Source organism: Anas platyrhynchos, chromosome 11 (genome assembly GCF_047663525.1).
Source record: "Anas platyrhynchos isolate ZD024472 breed Pekin duck chromosome 11, IASCAAS_PekinDuck_T2T, whole genome shotgun sequence".
Taxonomy (NCBI): domain Eukaryota; kingdom Metazoa; phylum Chordata; class Aves; order Anseriformes; family Anatidae; genus Anas; species Anas platyrhynchos.
Genome location: NC_092597.1, coordinates 9,338,590 through 9,352,002, shown reverse-complemented (window position 1 = coordinate 9,352,002; position 13,413 = coordinate 9,338,590). Strand labels below are relative to the sequence as shown.

The following is a 13,413-nucleotide window of genomic DNA, read 5'->3' as shown; positions in this document are numbered from 1 at the left end:
TTTTTCCCATGACAGCAGAATATGAAAGTCACTTGCAAATGATGCTCCACTGTGCAAATGATGCTCCACTGTACAAATGAGCACTGCAAAAAACAACTTTTTAGAGGCAGTAGAGTATGTTTGTGCTTGTTAGTGTAAAGGAACTCAGTGCAGACTATAGATCTGGTGTACATCTTGTGTTGCAGATAAGAGGATGAAACACGCAAGATTTGATTGGGAGGAATTCCAGGACTGGGTTATGTGTACAGAAAGTGATCCAACTTCTCTTCAGTTCACATCTGCATTTTTTATGAACCTTAGTGTCACTATTCCCGTTTTACAGGTGGGAAATGGACATGGAAGAGTGAAGTTACGTACATAAGTTTTTAGGGTCCTTATAAAATACATGCATGGACTGATGTGGAATAGAAAGCTAAGAGCTTTGAGCCTGTAATTCAACTGCAGCGTGCCCCTTTATGGGGCTGGATTCCCAATGAAGTACCTCCTCACGGCACTGAGCAGACACCTTCAGTAATAATCATTCCAAGTCAGCTCTGTGTATGGATAAATATCTGCTATGCTACACTTAAAATACAGCTGTTCTTTGAACAGTGTGCAAATTTATGACCCACTTCTCAGTGTTTAGATGTGCCTTTTTGAATTCCCAGGATTTCTCCTCCCCCTCCTTTCCACTTTGATAAGTTTTGATTTTTGCCTGCAATAGCTGGGACCATTGAGAGAAGGAGGGGGGTGAAGGGAGAAGAGAGGGAGAGGGAGATTTGAGGCAAGTGTTGCTTCGTGTCCCGCTGGAATGCAGGCTGACTCCTAATGTGTCAGGATGTACAAGCAAGAGGAAAAGAACACAAAGCGTGTGAGCTGAGGTGAAGAACTGTCATTGCCCTCCACTGCCAAGTAGTCAGAGATGCTCAGCTTGATTACATCAACCCATAAAACAGTAGGCTTTGCTTTCCTCTTTGTGCTACCAGCTTTGATGCAAAAGCTGATGTAATACAAGCTCACTTAGTAAATGTGCAAAACAACCTCCTTCCTTATATATGTGTGTATATATTTGTATATGTATTTTTTTTCTTCAGAGTGGATTCTTTGTTATTGAAGCCAGCAGTGATTTTGCCACTTGTTTCAGTAAGCTTATTTTAATAACAGTTGACAAGGTAACATTCAGCTGAATGGGCAGAGACACATTTCCGTCTTTTGATGCTGCTTATAACACAGTCTGTAGTTGAAATTTAAAACTTCACTTCTTCATCCTCTTTTATATACACAAAGGAACTTGGTTAGAGAAGAATGGAAGTCCCTCGTTATTTTAACGTGTTGAAGTGTGCATTTATTTTGATGCTGTTGGACTTTGTGCTTATTCTGTCAGTTTATATGAGAATTTGAATGGGTCTCACTAAGAATGCTTGGTGGAGCAGGGTTCTCAGCCACCTCCAGCGAGGGGGTTTGGCTCAGTTAGGATACCTACACTGGCTGATACTGAAACACCTGCAACTTATCTTTTATGACTTGTTTAAGCAACCTGGTTGAATAAAAAAAAAGGTGCACTCATACAGAGCTATTCACAAAATGAGGGCTTTGATCTGTTTTGATGTAGGTTAATTACATGTGGATATATATTATCTTGGGCTCTACTAAATGCTTATTTGTGTTGCAAAAAAATTTAGCTTCCATTTAACAGAGGTAAGGTTGGCTATCCTGTACGTTAAATGTGAACTTCAGACCCCACAGGCTTAGCTTGGGAAACATTCAGAGTGGGATTTGGCAAGCACTAAGCAGGTCTGTACTGAGTAATGCTTCCAGCAGAAGCAAACCGGTAAGGATATTGTTAAGCAAGTACGCACCTAGCACATGAATAATGGCGATGACTACTCTTCATCGCTGTAAGCAGTTTGTTTAGTGTAAGGGCTGGGGTGGAGGAGGAACTTGGCATTATGGAGAAGTGAGTGCGAGCCCCGGTCACTTTGCCACCAAAAGGGTATAACTGTGTAAGCATGAAAGATGGGTCTGTGTCACATCTCGTCTGTACTGGTAGGTACTGCTCCTTTAAAGCTGTCTTGTTGGCTTTTGAAAAAGTGGTGTTAGGTGTTTTGCATTTTTATTTCTTATGCTATAAAAACAGACAAGAACCTTATGTTAATATCCTACTGAAATCATCAGCCAGATATGTTGTTTCCGATAGGAAATGATTTTGTGCTGTGGTTCATTCTCAAATTAGAAAAAACAGCTGCTGATGGAAGACAGTTGGGGACAGAAATATATATTTGCCCAAAGTATATAGGAAAGGTATATGAAAATAAAAGGAGGTGGTAGTGGAAGAAGCAGGCACTCCAGTTTCCAGGGAAGCTCTGCGTTTATGTAAAGTACCGCAGCTGCGCTGCAAAACTCCGCTCTGCGGATGACCTCAGTCCTGAACAAGACAGACTGTTCCGGGTGCAGGTGTGGCTGCTGAATTATTTGGTCTGTTTCTGTGTCAGTCAGTGACAGCGAGGTACTCTGGGTAAAATTTGTGTCCGCTGAATGAAGTGAATCGGTATATTTGGTATTCCAGAGTTCACTATGTGCCTTCCTGCTATTGCAGAAATAGTTTATTTTATTCCGCTGAATGACATTAGTTAAAGAGGACGGGCAAGAGGAAGTGGCTCCAGCAACAACCTCTGAATACATCAGGCAGGCAGACGCCGAGGCAGGACCGCGCTGGGGATGGTGCAGAACAGAAAAGATTGTTTTGACAGCTGACTTCTGATCTTTTTTGAAGAGGTTTGTGTATGCTGTTTGAATGGTGAATATTAAGTTTCTGCTGTGTTCTTCACGACAAATAGAGCTGTGAAAAATATTCACTTCTAACACACGTATATCCAGTCAGCTTTGGGTTGAATTTGACTAGTCCTGGAGCCTGTTGGAGGTTAGCCAAGCTACTTTAGATCACCTTGGTACTTGCCAAGTGTCGATTGCTATTTATATTTGCACTTTTTATCTCTTAACAGTTTATAAAGTCTTATAGGTAATTCCTATTGTTTCATTTGTGTGCGGTGTAGACTGCCAGTGAGTAGGATTAGTGTATTGAATATGGTTACCTGACTTACGCTGGGGTCTGAACGAGCAAGTCCAGTCAGACCGAACTGTGGGGAAGCCAGGTGCTCTAACACCTGACTCTCCTCCAGCTGTGTGGGATGTAGGAGATTTGCAGTGTCTTGGAAGAATCGAGATAGATCTAGAATCCACAAAAGCAGATCCTTTTAGAAAGATGACTGTAGTTCTCTTCAAATACTTCGTAAGAAATTCCATGTCTGATTTGGCAACCGTTAAGGAGAGAACTATTTATTCACCCTAGGATGTATGACTTCAGCAGCAAAGTTCACCTAATACTGGTAGGAGGCTCTCACTTTTATTAGCTAAAGTGCAGTAGAAGGAATATAGCCTCCCAAATGAGTTGTAACCCCTTAAGGGTTACTGACTATGGTGGCAATAGTATTATTTCTGCATTTGAGATCTCAATCTTTTATGGATCCTCTATCCTCTTGCTTCTGTGAGAACATGTAGTTGGGTGACCGTTGGCTTCATGGGAGGCAGAGCACTGGTACAGAAATGGTTGTGAAATTGATAAAATGGGTTTTAAAATGGAAAAGGATTAATAGTAAGATTTCTATGCCAATATCAACATACTCCTAAACATTTTTTTTGTCATGTTAAATGAGCATGCCTTTACACTGTGTGCTTTAGACTTGTAGTAAGAAAGAAATATATAAAAAATGGAAGGTCATTTGCTGAGACTGGCTCATTTTAAAGCCCGGTTCTTGTTTCTGATCCACTACAATTTATTAAATTATCTGATGCTAACTGAGAACATATGAGGATATATTTCAGGTATCTCTGAGGGTTTAAGAAAGGTTTTGGGTGACTCAGGAATGATAAACTAGCTTGTTTGGCCGCTACGATTCAAATGAATATGCGATCCAGTGTACTGGCGATACAACGTGGTTCTCTTGAGAAGAATTGTCTGCTAGCTACTGTTCTCTTAAACCATCTGAAGCAGACAAATCTGCTTTATGAAACTGGTTATGCGTGAACTGGTCAGTGTATTTTTGTGGTAGGGTTTGGAAACACATCAACTTTTGTAATGGTGGGACGTAACTGAAGAGGGATTTGGCAGGGCCAAGGACAGCTCAGACGCCACCCACTACTGTGGGTACTGAGAGCAGGGAGGCTGTGGTAAGCAGCTGCTATTTCTCTGAGTCATGCATTCTGCTGCTCGCCCCTTGCCGCTCTGTCTAGGCTGCGTGGGTGGCCAGGTGTGATTCTAGATGGGAAGTCATTGACATTGATGTCACAGATCAGTCCTGTTACTGGGGAGAGGGGATGCGGCTGAATCTCTCTCTTACCCTATAGAGCCTTTGTGCATTCATCTACGGGATAAATAGTGTAGATGAGTGGAAAAACATATAGATGGCCAGTTAGTGCGCCTCACAAGGTGACAAATAGCTAGTATCCTTCGTCCCACCTTTCTTCTGAAGGTTATATAGCTTGTGATTAAATATCTTCTGGCTCCTGTTCAGAAAAATGGGACACAGTAATATAGCATCCAGCCTGTCTCTTGGAGCTCGATGAAGGGGATTATCACAAATTCAGTTAGCTTAAAGTTTATGTGCTAACTATTCTTCATTAGTAGCTTGCGTGCGTGTTCTTAACGTTGATGCTGGACATTCTGCTTCAGAAAAGGCTCGTTCCTACAGAAAATTGGGGAAAAGTTGCTACCTTAGTAAGAAGTTACAGAAACCTGAAATAATGCTCTGTATCTCTGTTCTCTTAGACTGTATAAGGTACAGCAGAGAGTCATTCTGCTCTTTTTAATAAAAAATTCTGACACCTCTGAAATCATGCTGGCCAGCTTGAAAAAAGTGTTGAAATACCTCAGTAGGAGGGGTAGTTTGCACAAGTTGTACATAACTAGAGATAAATAAGAATCGTTTCTTTCTGATTGTTGAATGTTTTTGAGTCTTTTTCATAATTTTGTTCATTGATTTAGGACCAAAGTTTTATCTGCTTTAGGGGAAATGGGTCTGGAAAGAAAGCAATCTCTGGCAAGTGAGTGTCAGGTAAGAGTAGCACTGGGGGAGCTTCTTCAGTTTTAAGACATTTATCTGAACGGCTCTTGATGGGCTAAGCTACACCTGAATTTGGAGTTAAAGATTCAGAGGAAGGAAGTGCTTTTCATGTCTTAAGCTCTTTCTGAAAGCAGAAGACTGGTTGCTTTTCTTTTTTGCATAAAGTGCTGTTGCTTTTGATATGCAAATGGTGAACTGTACCGCATAACCTCAGTCTTCTAGAGAGCAAAAGGAAGGGCAGAGAAAAATGTATGTGGTGCAGGAATTCAAATGACAGGGAAACAGGGTTCCTATTCTCTTTGACAATTCAATCTGAAATTCCAATAAAGCAAAAAGAGAGCAAATCGGGTTGGACTGTGAGGGCAGGGACTGCCCTGTGTGATAAGGGACATCTGAGAATTTCTGCATGTAATGAATATAAAAGGTAGCTGAGCTGACTGAATGTTTAAGCAGCTGGAGTGAGCAATAATAGAACAGAGTGGGCTGTAGCTGAGCGACAGCTCATCATATAATCATCATGTTTTCCTCTTAGAACATCTCTGAAAAACAAGAAAGATGGTTTAATTCTTTTTTGTCTTCATCTAACAAGCAGATTTTGAGTAATTATTTTTTGGAAAATGTTCAATGACATCTAAGCTATAGTTACACATACATATTTTGAGTGATGAGAGTTATTGTCTGTGGTTCAAAATATGTTCTCTCTCCCTCCCCCACCTCATTAAGTCATACGGAGTATTTTCCCTAGTCATTTTTCCTTTTCCTTAATCATCTTCTCTTGTGCAGAGGTCAGATCTGCTCGGCTGGCATTTCACGATGCAGAAGGATTTGGTTAGCAAGGCGCAGGCTTCTGCAGCTCTCAGTGCCTGTGCTGCTCTCTGTTCCTTTTGCCACCCACCCCTCACCCTGGAAGCTGCCGGTAAGAAGCACAGATGGGCAAAACTCACAGAGCTTTGCCGAATGCAGTCAGTTGAAATTACCCTGGCTCAAACATACTGTGTTGATGAGCCAGCCTGTAGGCCTCCTTTCTTCTAAATGCTCAGTTTGAAGAAACTGTCTGTGGAGAAATGGTGTTTCTGTGGTTATCTAAAGCAGTACCAGGTTCCCAGTTGGTACAGAAGCTCTCAAAAACCTCAGAGTCTTTTACCATGCATTATTGGGAGAGTGGCAACTAGAAAACTGCTTTATTTGGTAGGATAAGGAGGATTTAAAGAAATACAGGTCTTAATGAGATGAAACGAAATCACCAAGGCTTTATGCTGCGCGTCTTCAGGCAGCAGTACCTAGTGCGTGCTCTAGCTCCGTGTTGCACTTTGCTCATCCGGTAGTGACCAGAAAAGGCCTGTCACACCTGAACAGGTACTTTGAAATACAGCATAGTAGATGTAATTTGGAGCTTGCCAGGTACCTAGAGGTATGTGGTATTGTGAACAAAATACAACCCTTTTAAAAGTGAAATTGCATTATTATTTGTAACAGTGGAGCTGTCTGTGTGAAATTGAAGTATTTAAAATAAGTCTAGAAGGGTAAAGTGGTGGCTGTGTTTTTCCTATGAAGTCAGCAAACTGGGTGGTTGTTGCAGGGTACAAAAGAATAATTTGAATAGCTTGCATTTTGTATTCTTTTGGAAGAGAGCAGCTCAGTTTGTAATTAAAATGTATTCCGTTTATTTGCTAAAGTTTGTACAGCTCTCTCACAACAGCTTTTCCTAATGTACTCTATCACTACAGTGTCTATGTGCTTCTAAATTGCTTTGCTGATAGCTTTCAGAAAAAGTTAGTAATACAGCTTTGTTCAGCCACTGTTGTGATCTTTTTGCAAGTGTACAAAATTTGTAAGCAACTTCTCACAGGAACTTATTGCAGGTAATTAAAAATAGTTGGAAATTAAGATGCATTTCATCTTCTATCAACTAGAAATGAATGAAGGATGTTATTTAAGACAGTAAAAGGCAACATATTGTATGCCCACAACATCTTTGTCCCCATGTCAAAAAGAATTGTGAATAGGAACGTTGATTAGTCAGATAACTAGTGATTTGGCACCAGCTCAAGATCTACCTTCTTGTACCAAAGTCTGAGAGGCTCATGGGAAACAATAATGAAGAACAAGGGAGGTAGTTTTATATACATGTGTGCACACGTGCATGAGCATATATAAATAGATACTTCAAATTTAAACACGTTATAATATGAATAATGTTTCCTAACCACAACAAAAAGAGAATCTACAGGTGAAAGTTAGTTAATTTTAGCATCGATTAAAGGTGAGAGGTATTGTTTGATCTTCTCCTGAGATTCTTGCTTGCTTATTAACAGAGGTCATGGTATTTAAAGGATATTTATAGATGAAGTTCATAGAAAACTCTCTGACCTTAATGAAGTTAGGATTTCTTCCTGTGTGTTCTAAAAGATCTCAGAAACACTGCCACACTGGTGACGAGGTGCTGCTTGCTTTTGTGTGAACTGTGTAATGGAGGCTGTAAAAGTAATCACGTGAGTAGATTTGTATGGGTTTAAACTCATAGCTTCAGGACTTGATAAATGAAAACTTTTTTTTAATGATAATTGTTTTGAAACATATATTGATGCATTTGCTGACTTTGTATTATTGACAAAGAAAATTTTAATGTTTTATATTAATAGTAATGTGAGGGAGGAAAAAAATAGGTTATAGTGTAACATTTGTGGTTTAGGGTACAGTGCAATTCTTGAGACTTTGTAAGAAAATGTTAATTCACATGCTGACAAAATCATGGCAAATTGTATTCAATCTCTTGGTATTCTTCACAAATTCATATTTTAGTTCACAAGTAATCTGTACTTGAGCATTTTACGTAGCTCTTGTTTAATTTTTCTTAACATAAGAACACAAAATTAATGTTTCAGAAAGTAAATTGGAAGTCCTACAATTGGCTGACTGAGGGGAAAAATGAAAAAAATTGGAATTGTCTTGGTGTTTTTGTAGGTGTGGCTATGTGGCATCATTTTATTTCCCAAAGCTTATTCTTTTAATGAAAGCAAGGCTGCAGAATGAGCTTTTATTCAGCTAATAACTGAAATGAGACAACTTTGTGTTTAAAACACGTTCTTCATGAAGTTGGACAGGAGCTGTTTGTGATTATCAGGCTAGGCTATTTGAATATAAAATGTAGCCCTGTTTTTCCATTCATTTTCCACATATTGGAGGTCCTGTGGTTCCTGTTTTGTATGGTATTTTAATACACGTGTATAATTATGTTACATAGTGAAGACCTACCTTTGGAGTTGAGTTCAGTTCCATGCTGTTTTCACCTTCCAAGACAAACCTTAGAACCAATTTGAGAATTTTGACTTTGCAATGGCAAGAGAGAAAAAAGTTACTTATTTGATGATGGGGTTGGTTTTTTTTTTTTGCTTTTTTTTTGTGTGGTTTAAGTATGTATATAATAAAGTGTAGGTGTTCACGGTGTTGGGGGAAAAAAAAACCACACAATTTTTATGATCCAGTGTTTCTCAGTCCTGTTTACGGAGACACGATATGAGTAGCTGGCTGCATTTCTGACAACACAAGAGTCAGATTAATGATGTGTGCCTATGCAGTCAAATGATTTTTTTTTCCTTACTCTTGGAAAAACATTTCTTGGGTAATAATGAAAAGCGAGATGTGTGAATCCACTGTTGTTGCAGCAGTTTTTTAGACCAGGTAGGATTGTTGCTATTTCCACAGCATTTGTATGATTGCTAAGAAATGTGCAGACGTGCATTAAAAAATTTCTTTGAAACACAAGCTGTGTACAGCATGCACATAAGGCCCTTGGACCTAAGCCCCAGCTTACTTTTGTACTGTTAAAGGTCAAGAGTGGTTTTTCAGCTGTCACCACATCCGAGCGTAGCTGCCTGCTCCCCCAGGGCCAGCAGGGCACCAGCTCTGCAGAGCAGCCTTGCTGTTTGCCCTCGGTGCAATTGCAGTGGGCTGCCCTGTAGCCAACTGCATTGGAGCACACTGAAGCTGTGGATCTACAAAAGAGCTAATCCTGAAGGTCACTGGCACTGAAGAGAAGAGATTCTTCACCCCACTTGCTTCGTGCTGCCTACTTTGTACAAGCTGTGGTGTTTTTGCAGACATTTTGGTGATTTGGTTCAGTCCAGCACAAAATTGTTTTCTACAAAAGAAAAGTAGGAGGACTTCTGTTGGCTGAGTGAGCCAGGTGGCTCTCAAACCACTTAGATGAGCATCAGCGTGAGTGGAAAGGAGTGAATGGCACTAAGTAGCCCAAAGCTGAGCAACAGAGAAGAAAGAAGAATCCAGCCTTTTAAAGCTACTGGATTTTAGCATAATTCTTGAGACAGTACAGACTAGTTTAGCTAGGAATTCTTTTCTTCCTTGCTTTCAGCTACACCTTCAGCTGTTTCACAAGCTGTCAAATACCTACATAGGTGGTAATATTTAATTAAATGACATGGCTATGGCTTTTAGAGGAATGTTAACGTGTTTTCTAGTCTCTCCCTGCTGCACATACCCTTTCTGTCACTACAACTGGTTCTAGCTGTGCAATGCCTACCTCTTCTCATTTAGGTGCAAATCTGTTAATGTAGCAACTAGTTAAAGTAGGGGGCAAGCCCGTATGTTTGTGTTAGGCATTTCACGAAGTCAAATTTGAAAGGCATTTGGAAATGACTAACAGCACTTGCTGTAACTTTGCTATCATCTTGCAATGGTTAAATTCAAGTGACGGAAGTAAACACGTGCAGGACATGAAGGTGTAGAAGATTTTCCTTTGCATTTTAGGGGGGAAGTTGTGTTTTCTGTGACTTCTGATTGCTTGAGCTGTCACTGCAGATGCTAAAAGCAAGCAGTGATGTCCATAGTGGAGATCTTTCATCAGTCTTAAATTAGAACTTTATACAAGGAAGCAAACTGCCGCCACAAATTGACACATGCTACCAAGAGCTTAAACTGTAAATATGTAGTAAATCGGAGCTTAAACAGTGATATAATCAATGTATTGGTATTAGGGGCCATATAGTTAAATGCAAGAACATACAATACTTAACTTGACTGTAATAATTTCAAGGTATTACTACATTGAAACCTTCTCTAATCATTAGGGAGAGATTTTAACATCTTGGTTATGGCATAAATAAGACATGTCATTTTGAAATCATTAATTACCTTTATAGGAACTTCCTGGAAATGTTTGATGTTCTTTCCATGAAGACTTTCTAGTGATTTCTTCAGTTTGAATCTAGTGTCATTTGTTTTTCTCGCATTATGTGTATATAATTTTGACATGCTCATCAAGTAACTGAGTGTAGAATTGAATACAGAGGTCAAATTTACCACTTGTATTTGCAATTACAACTTCATTAGAATCTGTAGTTCACAATCAGAGACAGCTATGGCTTTTGCTGTGTCCTGTGCATTGAAGGAAGATTTTTGTGACTGCTTATCTATCGTTTGTACTGTTGCATGAGTTTTGCCTGATGAACATGAGACCAGTGCATTTCCTCTCATTTCCCCAGCCTGTCTTACATCCAGTGGATGTGTGCAAGTGTCCAGGGATGGTTTTAGCAGGAGGGAAACATATCAGAAGAGATTTTTCTCTCTCACAATCTCTTACATACTCCTTTTTTTTGTTGTTGTTTTTAAGCTTACGTTTTTGCTATCTAGAGGGAGCTTTCTTCTGGCTATATCTAAAGTGCAATTTAACCAGCTCTTTTTAATGGCCCTTGAGAGGAACAAATGGGCACGTCCATGGGCAGAACTCAGGACTATAACTAGTACTTCCACACGTGCTCTTTCTAGAAGTGTTAACTGAGTTTTTTGAGTGTCAAGCAGTTTGGCAGGATGTGAGGGCATCCAAGCAGTGCAGCGGGCTTGGGCTCTCATTGTTTCTGCTGACGGCATTACTGACACACCACTGGTTCTCAATGGGTCGTGTGTGTGACGGTGATGTGTGTTGTGAATGAAATGTTGCTGGTGGAAAGGAATCGGACAAACTTTAGGATCTGGAGCACCATTCTTCAGCTAGGGGAATTTTAGATAAGTGTGTGTACTTGTTTGATCTGCACATAACAATGTAAACACTACAGTGAAATTGGAGTCTGGGGAGTCATATTGAGAGGTCTGGAACAAAGGCCTCAGCAAGAGTGAAAGAACTATCTGGACTATCTCTTAAAAACCTAATGAATTTGGCATTTTTGATTGGTTTTGTACTGCTGGGAATCAAAGGTGCAATATCTTAGTCAGAATGTCGATACAGTTTTTCTATGGACTTCAACAGGCATTTGTAAAAATGCAGGTGTAAGGGCCTATGTGCGTGGAGTTACACATTCATTTTACACTCCTAAATGTCAGATTGTGTGAGCGCTCCTACTTCCCAATACTCTAAGAATATGGAGGTTGCTTACCTCCTCCTAGTCAAGTTACCAAAGCTGTTTTCCTGTATTTGTGGATTTTACTGGAAACTTGGCCTTCAATAGTCCCTGAAGCGTGTTAGGTGGTTGACACATGCAAACTGGTGAAAAACTCTGCTGAACCTGGAAAACAGGCAGACTCTTACGGCTTCAAAATATCCAGTGGAGGTGTGCTATATTGAAATAAATTTGTGGGGCAATGTATATACCAGGAAAAAAATAGCAGAGAGAGTAGAGAAAGAAAAATAATTCATTAGTCTCGTTTTTAATTAAAAAATGTATGTAACAAATGTGTATTCGCTTCTATAAATATGAGTAAATATATATACATATATGGAGTTAAGAAAAATGTATATAGAGAAGACAGTGTCATATGCTTTAACTAGGAGGAGGAATAAAATATTCAAAGATTTGGGAGAAAGCAAATATAAGAATGATAGCCATAAAAACTTCACAAGATGTAATGTTTTAAGACCTTGTTTAGTCGTACCTAATAGAGAAGTCAGGGATCAGAAATAATTGTATTTGGTCAGAGTATTGCTAAACATCATTTTCATTATCTTTAAATGGTAAATAAGATAAAATGCTTGATAAAGTGCAGCATGCTTACATGTGCGTTCAGGAATCAAAAGATTATCATAGAGTGTTTTGAACCACTCCAGTCTATAATTCATAGTTTAATATTGCGGATCATTTCAGACCAATCTTCAACTGCTCTGTTATTCGTTTATTTTAAATCATAAAATATTTTGAACAAAATCTGTAAATCTCAATCTGCAGGTTAATATTTCATGAGTAGAAAGGGACTAAATGTACTGGATCAGCTGTTGTAATTCATTCAATTCTGTCATCAACATGGAACGTACAGTCAAACTGGAGGAAAATCAGATGTCTAAACTAGATTTGGAGGTACAGTGTCTTTGGTTCTCTGAACCAAACAGTAAAGGGGACTGCATTCCTAACAAGTTGTCATATGATATATATATCTCTGCAATGGTAAAGCAATATGAATCTTACAACATACCATTTGGGTTTGTCAAGTTATCTTTTAAGATCCTTGCATCCATATTAATGTGTGTCAGGGGTCAAACAACATGTCCTTCCAGAAGACTTCCTTTCTGTGTTTCTATTTGCTAATGAAAGTTTAATTTAATCTAAATTTGATTGGGCTATGGCTGAAGTTCTTGATGGACAAACTATTGTGATCTTAACAGTGGCATAGTGCAGGGCTTCTCACTATCCTGGGAATGGTCAAAGCTGGAAGAAAGAAAGAAAGAAAAATTCTTTCTTCATGATAGTGGTATAGATTGAGATTTTGGGGTGAGTAGTGCGGAAAATAAATGGATGCAGAGTAGTACTTTACAGTGTTACTTTTGAAGATAGTAAAACATGTTCTGGTCTTCTGTCTATTCTCACAGGCACGTGACACTCCAGAGCTTTGAAATCAGAAGTAAAATCAGCTGGACAGTTGCCTCCTGCCTTCCTAAATAGGTAAACATACCAAAAACAGAAACAGAGGCTTGTCTACCTCATTCCTGTGAGTAGCTGTAAACATCCCTCCCACCCCCTGAATTAGCATCTGGCATTTAGTTGTTTTGAAATGCCGAACATAAGGGCCTTGCAAAGAAAACAAGAATTTAATTTGTCTCATAATTGACAACAATTAGAGTCATAGAATCATCTAGGTTGGAAAAGACTTTCAAGATCAAGTCTGGCCATAAACCTGACCTACCAAGCTACAACACTAAACAGTATCCCTCGGTGCCATGTCCACGTATCTGTTGAATACCTCCAGGCATGGGGACTCCACCACTTCCTTGGACAGCCTGTTCTAATGCTTGGCCACCGTGTCTGTGAAGAAGTTCTTAATGTCCAATCTAAAAATCCTATGGTGCAACTTGACTGTTTCCTTGTATCAT

At 39.4% G+C, this 13,413-nt stretch overlaps 1 protein-coding gene across 5 annotated transcripts in view; it reads left to right on the top strand.

The window, feature by feature from the left end:
- OTUD7A (OTU deubiquitinase 7A) overlaps positions 1-13,413 on the top strand; it is a 118,035-nt gene that overhangs the window by 36,875 nt on the left and 67,747 nt on the right. For 3 of the 5 annotated variants that reach the window (XM_038184715.2, XM_038184720.2, XM_038184712.2), the window contains exon 2: positions 12,913-12,985. The gene's annotated coding sequence lies outside the window, so the exon portion shown is untranslated. Of the gene's footprint in view, positions 1-2,619; positions 2,755-12,912; positions 13,032-13,413 lie in introns of those variants that run through there. The other 2 variants (XM_038184716.2, XM_038184718.2) reach the window with 2 other exon arrangements.